The sequence below is a fragment of the Salvelinus alpinus genome, chromosome 26 (assembly GCF_045679555.1).
Source record: "Salvelinus alpinus chromosome 26, SLU_Salpinus.1, whole genome shotgun sequence".
NCBI classification, from domain to species: Eukaryota; Metazoa; Chordata; class Actinopteri; order Salmoniformes; family Salmonidae; genus Salvelinus; species Salvelinus alpinus.
The window spans coordinates 36,549,888-36,563,130 of NC_092111.1; positions in this window are offsets into that span (position 1 = coordinate 36,549,888).

Below are 13,243 nucleotides of genomic sequence, written 5' to 3' on the forward strand. Positions count from 1 at the left end.
CTGATATAGAGAGACACAACCCTGATATATACAACCCTGATATAGAGAGACACAACCCTGGTATAGAGAGACACAACCCTGATATAGAGAGACACAACCCTGGTATAGACAACCCTGATATAGAGAGACACAACCCTGGTATAGACAACCCTGATATAGACAACCCTGATATAGACAACCCTGGTATAGAGAGACACAACCCTGGTATAGATTGACACAACCCTGATATAGAGAGACACAACCCTGGTATAGACAACCCTGATATAGAGAGACACAACCCTGGTATAGACAACCCTGATATAGACAACCCTGGTATAGAGAGACACAACCCTGATAGAGAGAGACACAACCCTGATAGAGAGAGACACAACCCTGGTATAGACAACCCTGATATAGAGAGACACAACCCTGGTATAGACAACCCTGATATAGACAACCCTGATATAGACAACCCTGATATAGAGAGACACAACCCTGATATAGACAACCCTGATATATACAACCCTGATATAGAGAGACACAACCGTGGTATAGACAACCCTGATATAGACAACCCTGATATAGACAACCCTGATATAGAGAGACACAACCCTGATATAGAGAGACACAACCCTGATATAGACAACCCTGGTATACAGAGACACAACCCTGATATATAGAGACACAACCCTGATATAGACAACCCTGGTATAGAGAGACACAACCCTGATATATAGAAACACAACCCTGATATAGACAACCCTGGTATAGAGAGACACAACCCTGATATAGAGAGACACAACCCTGATATAGACAACCCTGGTAGAGAGAGACACAACCCTGGTAGAAAGAGACACAACCCTGATATAGAGAGACACAACCTTGATATAGAGAGACACAACCCTGGTATAGAGAGACACAACCCTGGTATAGAGAGACACAACCCTGATATAGAGAGACACAACCCTGATATAGAGAGACACAACCCTGATATAGAGAGACACAACCCTGATATATAGAGACACAACCCTGATATAGACAACCCTGATATAGAGAGACACAACCCTGGTATAGACAACCCTGATATATACAATCCTGATATAGACAACCCTGGTATAGAGAGACACAACCCTGGTATAGACAACCCTGGTATAGACAACCCTGGTATAGACAACCCTGGTATAGACAACCCTGGTATAGACAACCCTGGTATAGAGAGACACAACCCTGATATAGAGAGACACAACCCTGGTATAGACAACCCTGATATAGACAACCCTGGTATAGAGAGACACAACCCTGGTATAGACAACCCTGATATAGACAACCCTGATATAGAGAGACACAACCCTGGTATAGAGAGACACAACCCTGATATAGACAACCCTGGTATATAGAGAGACACAACCCTGATATAGACAACCCTGATATAGACAACCCTGGTATATAGAGAGACACAACCCTGGTATAGAGAGACACAACCCTGGAAGAGAGAGACACAACCCTGATATAGAGAGACACAACCCTGATATAGACAACCCTGATATATACAACCCTGATATAGAGAGACACAACCATGGTATAGACAACCCTGATATAGACAACCCTGATATAGAGAGACACAACCCTGGTATAGAGAGACACAACCCTGATATAGAGAGACACAACCCTGATATAGACAACCCTGATATATACAACCCTGATATAGAGAGACACAACCCTGATATATACAACCCTGGTATAGAGAGACACAACCCTGGTATAGAGAGACACAACCCTGATATAGAGAGACACAACCCTGGTATAGACAACCCTGATATAGAGAGACACAACCCTGGTATAGAGAGACACAACCCTGGTTTAGAGATAGACACAACCCTGATATAGAGAGACACAACCCTGATATAGACAACCCTGATATAGAGAGACACAACCCTGATATAGACAACCCTGATATAGACAACCCTGATATAGACAACCCTGACATAGAGAGACACAACCCTGGTATAGACAACCCTGATATAGAGAGACACAACCCTGGTATATACAACCCTGATATAGAGAGACACAACCCTGATATATACAACCCTGATATAGAGAGACACAACCCTGGTATAGAGAGACACAACCCTGATATAGAGAGACACAACCCTGGTATAGACAACCCTGATATAGAGAGACACAACCCTGGTATAGACAACCCTGATATAGACAACCCTGATATAGACAACCCTGGTATAGAGAGACACAACCCTGGTATAGAGAGACACAACCCTGATATAGAGAGACACAACCCTGGTATAGACAACCCTGATATAGAGAGACACAACCCTGGTATAGACAACCCTGATATAGACAACCCTGGTATAGAGAGACACAACCCTGATAGAGAGAGACACAACCCTGATAGAGAGAGACACAACCCTGGTATAGACAACCCTGATATAGAGAGACACAACCCTGGTATAGACAACCCTGATATAGACAACCCTGATATAGACAACCCTGATATAGAGAGACACAACCCTGATATAGACAACCCTGATATATACAACCCTGATATAGAGAGACACAACCGTGGTATAGACAACCCTGATATAGACAACCCTGATATAGACAACCCTGATATAGAGAGACACAACCCTGATATAGAGAGACACAACCCTGATATAGACAACCCTGGTATACAGAGACACAACCCTGATATATAGAGACACAACCCTGATATAGACAACCCTGGTATAGAGAGACACAACCCTGATATATAGAGACACAACCCTGATATAGACAACCCTGGTATAGAGAGACACAACCCTGATATAGAGAGACACAACCCTGATATAGACAACCCTGGTAGAGAGAGACACAACCCTGGTAGAGAGAGACACAACCCTGATATAGAGAGACACAACCCTGATATAGAGAGACACAACCCTGGTATAGAGAGACACAACCCTGGTATAGAGAGACACAACCCTGATATAGAGAGACACAACCCTGATATAGAGAGACACAACCCTGATATAGAGAGACACAACCCTGATATATAGAGACACAACCCTGATATAGACAACCCTGATATAGAGAGACACAACCCTGGTATAGACAACCCTGATATATACAATCCTGATATAGAGAGACACAACCCTGGTATAGACAACCCTGATATAGACAACCCTGGTATAGAGAGACACAACCCTGGTATAGACAACCCTGGTATAGACAACCCTGGTATAGACAACCCTGGTATAGACAACCCTGGTATAGACAACCCTGGTATAGAGAGACACAACCCTGATATAGAGAGACACAACCCTGGTATAGACAACCCTGATATAGACAACCCTGGTATAGAGAGACACAACCCTGGTATAGACAACCCTGATATAGACAACCCTGATATAGAGAGACACAACCCTGGTATAGAGAGACACAACCCTGATATAGACAACCCTGGTATATAGAGAGACACAACCCTGATATAGACAACCCTGATATAGACAACCCTGGTATATAGAGAGACACAACCCTGGTATAGACAACCTTGATATAGACAACCCTGATATAGAGAGACAAAACCCTGATACTGACAACCCTGATCTAGACACAACCCTTCTGCCACACCACCCACATAAGAGGCCCAATTCAGTATACTATGCAGCAGTGGAGGCTCCTCGTTGGGAAGAAGGGGAGGGCCATCCCCTTCAGTCAATCTCATAAATATACAAATGGTGAAACATTCAAAAAGTTATCCTTTTTAGACTAAACTATACTAAATATATTCACATGTCACCAAATAACCGATTAAAACACACTGTTTTGCAATGAAGGTCTACAGTAGCCTCAGCAGCACTCTGTAGGGTAGCACCATGGTGTAGCTGGAGGACAGCTAGCTACCGTCCTCTTCTGGGTACATTAACTCCAATACAAAACCTAGGAGGCTCATGGATCTCATCCCCTTCCAAAGACTTAAACAGTAATAATGACAACTTCCGGATGACGTCCTCCAACCTATCAGAGGACTTGCAGCATGAACTGACATGTTGTCCACCCAATCATAGGATCAGAGAATGAATATAGTACTGAATGCATAAGCTACAGATAACTAGCACTGCAGTGCATAAAATATGGTGAGTAGTTGACTCAGAGAGAAAGACAATAGTTGGAACAGTTTTATACAAATTAATTTCTACCAAAATTAAGAAGTAAGAGGGACCGAGTTAGAGAGAGATTTACTTTAGCTAGTGAATGCAGCTGGCTAGTTTAGCCTACTCAAACCCGGATGATATGTCAGCTAGCTGGCTATCCAACACTGGAACTCTTCCAAGTCAAGGTAAACTTAAGGTTTTATTAATTTACTGCCACCGGGACGCGCCGGTGTAAATACTAAACTGCTTTCTGACTGTACATTGTAGTGCGTGATTGTAGCGGGTTTACTAACACGTTAGATCTAGTATGTTGACTATGACAACAATGAAGGCTGTGTGTAGCAGTTAGCGGTCATGACTTGAAGGTTTGACCTGGTCACAGACAGCTGATGTGTTGTGCACTGAAGTCCACAAGCGAATGGAAAAGGTGAGAGGAAGAGAGCACGTAGATAGTTGCGAGAAGAAATTAAATATACAACGAGCAAAGTGATCATGGGTGTATTCATTTAGCAGATTCTGTTGAAAAACTTTTCTTAAACGGAAGCAAACGGAACAAAACGGGGATAAACATACCTGAATTTGTCCAACGGAAACTCTAATTTGCAACTGTTGGCCTACTGATTACAGATCAGCTAGATGCAGGCAAGAGTGTGCAAGGCGGTATTGAATGTGTCACTGTCTGTCACCTTGATTACTCAACATTCTCTCGACCTGTGCACCTACGTTGTAAACTTTCATTCATAGGCTACTTTGTAGCAACCTCATGATGGGTACAGGGATAATTAGAGCATCATGTAGTAGCCTAAACCTATCTCTGTTACATTGAACTGGGTGAATGGAATATGAATGACAGTCATCCAATATGCTGCATTCGAAATAAGAACATGCTCATATTCTTTTTTTTACAAAAATGATCATCCTCCCTAATCTTAAATGTCACCAACTGCCACTTTCTCACTTTGTCATGCGATGCTGTAAAGTTCACACTTTCAGAAGACTGCTCATACTGAGTGCAGAGTTGACAGTATTTTCAATGAATTTGAACAGATAGGCTGTGAACTAACGCACCACAACATTTTAAATAATGGGAGTTCCAATACTGCATAGCATGTGGCCCGTGGATCGTGGCCCGTGGCCCGTGGATCGTGGCCCGTAGATCGTGGCCCGTGTATCGTGGCCCGTGGATCGTGGCCCGTGGATCGTGGCCCGTAGATCGTGGCCCTTAGATTGTGGCCCGTGGATCGTGGCCCGTGGATCGTGGCCCGTGGATCGTGGCCCGTAGATCGTGGCCCGTGGATCGTGGCCCGTGGATCGTGGCCCGTGGATCGTGGCCCGTGGATCGTGGCCCGTAGATCGTGGCCCGTGTATCGTGGCCCGTGGATCGTGGCCCGTGGATCGTGGCCCGTAGATCGTGGCCCTTAGATTGTGGCCCGTGGATCGTGGCCCGTGGATCGTGGCCCGTGGATCGTGGCCCGTAGATCGTGGCCCGTAGATCGTGGCCCGTGGATCGTGGCCCGTGGATCGTGGCCCGTGGATCGTGGCCCGTGGATCGTGGCCCGTGGATCGTGGCCCGTGGATCGTGGCCCGTAGATCGTGGCCCGTGTATCGTGGCCCGTGGATCGTGGCCCGTAGATCGTGGCCCTTAGATTGTGGCCCGTGGATCGTGGCCCGTGGATCGTGGCCCGTGGATCGTGGCCCGTAGATCGTGGCCCGTAGATCGTGGCCCGTGGCCCGTGGATCGTGACCCGTGGATCGTGGCCCGTGGCCCGTGGAACGTGGCCCGTAGATCGTGACCCGTGGCCCGTGGATTGTGGCCCGTGGATCGTGGATCGTGGCCCGTAGATCGTGGCCCGTGGATCGTGCCCCGTGGATCGTGGCCCGTGGATCGTGGCCCGTGGATCGTGGCCCGTGGATCGTGGCCCGTGGATCGTGGCCCGTGGATCGTGCTGTAACTTCATCTCCATTCAACTAAAGGTTCCTCCTCACGGAAATTGTTAAAGAAAAGTTCCAACATAAAATCGCTCTGCAAATGATAATTGAATTGACAGTGTGTTAGCTCAAAACGCAGGCATCTTAAGGTACAGTATGTGGTGCACAAGTTCACTGGTCCTCATATCCCCCAGAACACCCACAATACCGGGAGTACTCCACGGTACCAGGATATACTACACGGTACAGGGTATACTCCACAGTACAGGGTATACTCCACAGTACAGGATATACTACACAGTACAGGATATACTCTACAGTACAGGATATACTCTACAGTACAGGATATACTCCACAGTACAGGATATACTACACAGTACAGGATATACTCCACGGTACAGGATATACTACACGGTACAGGATATACGCCACAGTACAGGATATACTACATGGTACAGGATATACTCTACAGTACAGGATATACTCTACAGTACAGGATATACTCCACAGTACAGGATATACTACACGGTACAGGATATACGCCACGGTACAGGATATACGCCACAGTACAGGATATACTCCACAGTACAGGATATACTACACGGTACAGGATATACGCCACAGTACAGGATATACTACACAGTACAGGATATATTACACAGTACAGGATATACTACACAGTACAGGATATACGCCACAGTACAGGATATACGCCACAGTACAGGATATACTACACGGTACAGGATATACTACACGGTACAGGATATACTACACAGTACAGGATATACTACACAGTACAGGATATACTACACAGTACAGGATGTACTCCACAGTACAGGATATACTACACAGTACAGGATATACTCTACAGTACAGGATATACTCTACAGTACAGGATATACTCCACAGTACAGGATATACTACACAGTACAGGATATACTCCACGGTACAGGATATACTACACGGTACAGGATATACGCCACAGTACAGGATATACTACATGGTACAGGATATACTCTACAGTACAGGATATACTCTACAGTACAGGATATACTCCACAGTACAGGATATACTACACGGTACAGGATATACGCCACGGTACAGGATATACGCCACAGTACAGGATATACTCCACAGTACAGGATATACTACACGGTACAGGATATACACCACAGTACAGGATATACTACACAGTACAGGATATATTACACAGTACAGGATATACGCCACAGTACAGGATGTACTCCACAGTACAGGATATACTACACAGTACAGGATATACAAGGCATTCGGAAAGTATTCAGACCCTATCCCTTTTTCCACATTTTGTTATGTTACAGTCTTATTCTAAAATTGATTAAATAAAAAAACGTCCTGATGAATCTACAAACATTACCCCATAATGACAAAGCGAAAACAGGTCTTTATACATTTTTGCAAATGTATAAATAAAAAAAACAAATACCTTATTTACATAAGTATTCAGACCCTTTGCTATGAGACTCGAAATTGAGCTCAGGTGTTTCCATTGACCATCTTGAGATGTTTCTACAACTTGATTGGAGTCCACCTGTGGTAAATTCAATTGATTGAACATTATTTGAAAAGGCACACACCTGTCTATATAAAGTCCCACAGTTGACAGTGCATGTCAGAGCAAAAACCAAGCCATAAAGTCGAAGGAATTGTCTGTAGATCTTCGAGACAGGATTATGTTGAGGCACAGATCTGGGGAGGGGTACCAAAAAATGTCGACAGCATTGAAGGTCCTCAAGAACACAGTGGCCTCCATCATTCTTAAATGGAAGAAGTTTGGAACCCCCAAGACTCCTCCTAGAGCTGGCAGCCTGGCCAAACTGAGCAATCGAGGGAGAAGGGCCTTGGTCAGGGAGGTGACCAAGAACCCTATGGTCACTCTGACAGAGCTCCAGAGTTCCTTAGGGGAGATGGGAGAACCTTCCAGAAGGACAACCATTTCTGCAGCTCTCCACACATCTGGCCTTTATGGTAGAGTGGCCAGATGGAAGCCACTCCTCAGTAAAAGGCGCATGACAGCCCACTTGGAGTTTGCAAAGTTACGTAAAGGTCTCTCAGACAAGATTTTCTGGTCTGATGAAACCAAATTTGAACTCTTTGGCCTGAATGTCAAGCGTCACGTCTGGAGGAAACCAAGCAATGCTCATCACTTAGGCAATAGCATCCCTATAATGAAGCATATGGTGGTGGCAGCATCATGCTGTGTGCCAAGCTTGTAGCGTCATACCCAAGAAGACTCGATGCTGTAATAGCTGACAAAGCTGCTTCGACAAAGTACTCAGTAAAGGGTCTGAATACTTATGTAAATATGATATTTCAGTTTTTATTTTTTATAAATTTGCAAACATTTATTTAAAAAACTGTATTTGCTTTGTCATTATGGGGTGTTGTGTGTAGATTGATCGGGGGGGAAACATTTTAATCCATTTTAGAACAAGGCACATTATTTTCATTCCTCATGAAGCCATCTATTTTGTGAAGTGCACCAGTCCCTCCTGCAGCGAAACACCCCCACAACAAGATGCTGCCACCCCGTGCTTCATGGTTGGGATGGTGTTCTTCGGCTTGCAAGCTTCCCCCTTTTTCCTCCAAACAGTTCTATTTTTGTTTCATCAGACCAGAGGACATTTCTCCAAAAAGTATGATCTTTATCCCCATGTGCAGTTGCAAACCGTAGTCTGGCTTTTTTATGCCGGTTTTGGAGCAGCGGCTTCTTCCTTGCTGAGTGACCTTTCAGGTTATGTCCATATAGGACTCGTTTTACTGTGGATATAGATACTTTTGTACCGGTTTCCTCCAGCATCTTCACAAGGTCCTTTGCTGTTGTTCTGAGATTGATTTGCATTTTTCACACCAAAGTACTCTCATCTCTAGGAGGTAGGCCTTGAAATACATCCACAGGTACACCTCCAATTGACTCAAATGATGTCAATTAGCCTATCAGAAGCTTCTAAAGCCATGACATAATTTTCTGGAATTTTCCAAGCTGTTTAAAGGCACAGTCAACTTAGTGTATGTAAACTTCTGACCCACTGGAACAGTGAATTATAAGTGACATAATCTGTCTGTAAACAATTGTTTGAAAAATGACTTGTGTCATGCACAAAGTAGATGTCCTAACCGACTTGCCAAAACTATAGTTTGTTAACAAGAAATTTGTGGAGTGGTTGAAAAACAAGTTTTAATGACTCTAACCTAAGTGTATGTAAACTTCCGACTTCAACTGTATATATACAAACACACTACACAGTACAGGATATATATAGATTGATATATTCCACAGTACAGGATATATATAGATATATATACTGTATTCCATAGTACAGGATATACTCCTGAATTGAGGCATTTCAGACCACTTTGTTGGTCTGAAATGGTCAGCATTTACCACCCAGCTAAAGACTAACTGTTGCCTGTTATTTTAAGCAGTGCTTCTCAGTGAGTGAGTTGGTTGTGTTCTCAGGCTGTGATTGACAGGTCATAGCTCCAGGGGTTTCAGCTCCGTCTGGAGAACAGTCTGGCCATGGTCTGGCATTTCAATCAGCTCCAGGACACTCACATTACCCCACTGAAGAGTAAAAAGCTAATTGGGCAAAATAAGATAATGCATTAAAATATTCCCCAGAGGATGTATTCACCAGCCAATGGGTTTTCACACACACGCACACACACACGCACACGCACACGCACACACACACACACACACACACACACACACACACACACACACACACACACACACACACACACACACACACGTAAGATGTGACCCTGGCGTAAAAAGATCACCATCCCCACCAAGAAGATTAAACAGTAACACAACACGTTGATGGATCTAGGAAGACACTAAACCCACCACCATGCTCTAATTTACCGTTGACATTCAGTAAATACACAAACTATTTAGAAATATTATTTCTTCAGTAATATCGCAATGGATTATGGGATTTTATTTTTGTTTTCAGATATGTTGTATTAGTGCGCTGCTAAACTAACTTTGACATCGACTGTTCTTCATGTTATTGTTAATCTGTGAAATTCTTTGTTCTCAGCAACGTTTTCTGCTGAGCTTTGCAGTAGGACCAGAATTAGGCATTTCTAAACACGCTAAATCCCCATTTCTATGACGCCATAATTACATTTCACAAGCAGATTATTCCACAAGATATGTTTTAAGTATCCCGCTGAGTCTCTCTCCACCTCCCATGTTTCTTCAATCTATATAATAGAGTAGGAACGCCAACGACGACTAGAGAACACTGCAAATGATGAACCAATTAAGTCCATTAACTGGGACGTAGTCCCGTCGCGTGTATAGTAGTTGAACATGGCCTGCACTTCTGCACGTCCAAGGCCCAATCACCCAACGTAATGGCAAGGTTGATCAGGGAAACTTGGTATCCCTGGTCTGATATCTCTCACTCCCTGGCTCTGATATCTCTCTATCCCTGGCTCTGATACCTCTATATCCCTGGCTCTGATATCTCTCTATCCCTGGCTCTGATACCTCTATATCCCTGGCTCTGATATCTCTCTATCTCTGGCTCTGATACCTCTATATCCCTGGCTCTGATATCTCTCTATCTCTGGCTCTGATACCTCTCTATCCCTGGCTCTGATATCTCTCTATCTCTGGCTCTGATACCTCTCTATCCCTGGCTCTGATACCTCTATATCTCTGGCTCTGATACCTCTCTATCTCTGGCTCTGATATCTCTCTATCTCTGGCTCTGATACCTCTCTATCCCTGGCTCTGATACCTCTCTATCCCTGGCTCTGATACCTCTATATATCTGGCTCTGATATCTCTCTATCCCTGGCTCTGATATCTCTCTATCCCTGGCTCCGATACCTCTATATCCCTGGCTCTGATATCTCTATATATCTGGCTCTGATACCTCTATATATCTGGCTCTGATACCTCTATATCCCTGGCTCTGATACCTCTCTATCCCTGGCTCTGATACCTCTATATATCTGGCTCTGATACCTCTCTATCCCTGGCTCTGATACCTCTCTATCCCTGGCTCTGATACCTCTATATATCTGGCTCTGATATCTCTCTATCCCTGGCTCTGATATCTCTCTATCCCTGGCTCTGATACCTCTATATCTCTGGCTCTGATACCTCTCTATCTCTGGCTCTGATACCTCTATATCTCTGGCTCTGATACCTCTATATCTCTGGCTCTGATACCTCTCTATCCCTGGCTCTGATATCTCTCTATCCCTGGCTCTGATATCTCTCTATCCCTGGCTCTGATATCTCTCTATCCTTGGCTCTGATACCTCTCTATCCCTGGCTCTGATACCTCTATATCTCTGGGTCTGATATCTCTCTATCTCTGGCTCTGATATCTCTCTCAAATCAGTTACAGTACAGCATCACAACATCCAGCCAACGTCTTTTTCAATGATGTATAATCGAAAAATAAAGCACTGGGAATGATTAGAAAAATGTTAATGACGCTCAAGTATGACTGGTACGACTGACTTTAACACACTAATGATAGTACAATATAGTAGAACATATCCCTGATCATTTTTTAGGATAAAAATAAATGGAATAGAGCTAAGCACAGGCAAAATCCTAGATGGACAACCTGGTTTAGTCTGCTTTCCAACAGACACTTGGAGACAAATTCACCTTTCAGCAGGACAATAGTCTACAACTCAAGGCCAAATATACACTGCAGTTGCTTAAGACTACATTGAATGTTGAAGTGAGTTACCTAGTTACAGTTTTGACTTAAATCGGCTTGAAAATCTATGGCAAGACTTGTCTAACAATGATCAACAACCAATTAACAACCTAAAACTCGACATAACATTTTATCCCGCGCTGGCGCTGCAGACCTCTATATCGGCCCACTAATACAGGACTATTAAGGTCCAGTACCCTCAGAACCCCTTGTCCCCACGGCTACGCCCAGGAAGACTCACAGCTGTAATCACTGACAGTGGTGCTTCTACAAAGTATTGGGTGTGAATACTTATGTAAATGAGATATTTATTTATTTCATTTTCAATAAATGTGCAAACATTTCAACAACAACAAAGAAATTCACTTCATCATGGGGGTGTTGTGTATAGATGGGTGAGATTAAACATAAACTTAATCCTTTTTGAATTCAGGCTGTAAAACAACAAAATGTGGAATAAGTCAAGGGGTATGAATACTTTCTGTATCACATAATATTGATAGAAAATGAATCTACATGCATATTACACAGCCCAGTCAGTTGGTAATGTGTTGACTGCTTGGTAAGACTGTCTGAAGAGAGTTTTGACTGACGCTACTATCATCCTTTCCCTAATGCATGGTACTCTTCATTCCCATAATGCACAGAGATCTCATTCACATGCTTTTACTCCTAAATGGAAGAGTATCCGTATTGTCTGAAGGTATAGAGAGTCTCTGGGAATGAGGTAGGCTATGCTATACTGGCTTGGGTAAAAATCTGCTTTACCCCATACGAGAGGCTTGCAGGATATTGATGTTTGGAGCGTAATCTCTTTATCCGTGAGAGACGTGACACTCTAATATCTGAACATTGTTCCTACCAGCTCTGGATGGTAACTATGGTGTAGTAAACACAAGTGACAGTTGGATATTCCCTGAACAAACTCTGTACATGGGAGGAAGAAAAAGGCATACATATGAAGTATATTCTCTCTGGAGATTTGATTAATCCACATCTTAAGACTGTTTGGGAGCTTTTTAATCATTTTATACAGCACATGAAAGCTCTGTTGACAATATTTTGTATTTATTGAGTCCCACCGTCACACCGGCATGATTTAGTGCTCCTAACCCCTTTTAAACATTGTGTGTTTGAGCTACAGACTGCTGGGTTTTTGGGTTGGATTTGTCAAGAGAGAGAGAGAGAGATATGTAAGCTAGAGAGAAATGTCTATGTAATTTGGTTCCCCTCCAAAAAAGGAATTTGCAAACACAGACAGGCACACATGAAACCCAGAGGATTCCACGTCTCACATTATTTAGTTAACCTAATAGTCTTTATTTAGTTAATCTAATAGTCTTTATTTAGTTAACCTAATAGTCTTTATTTAGTTAACCTAATAGTCTTTATTTAGTTAACCTAATAGTCTTTATTTAGTTAACCTAATAGTCTTTATTTAGTTAACCT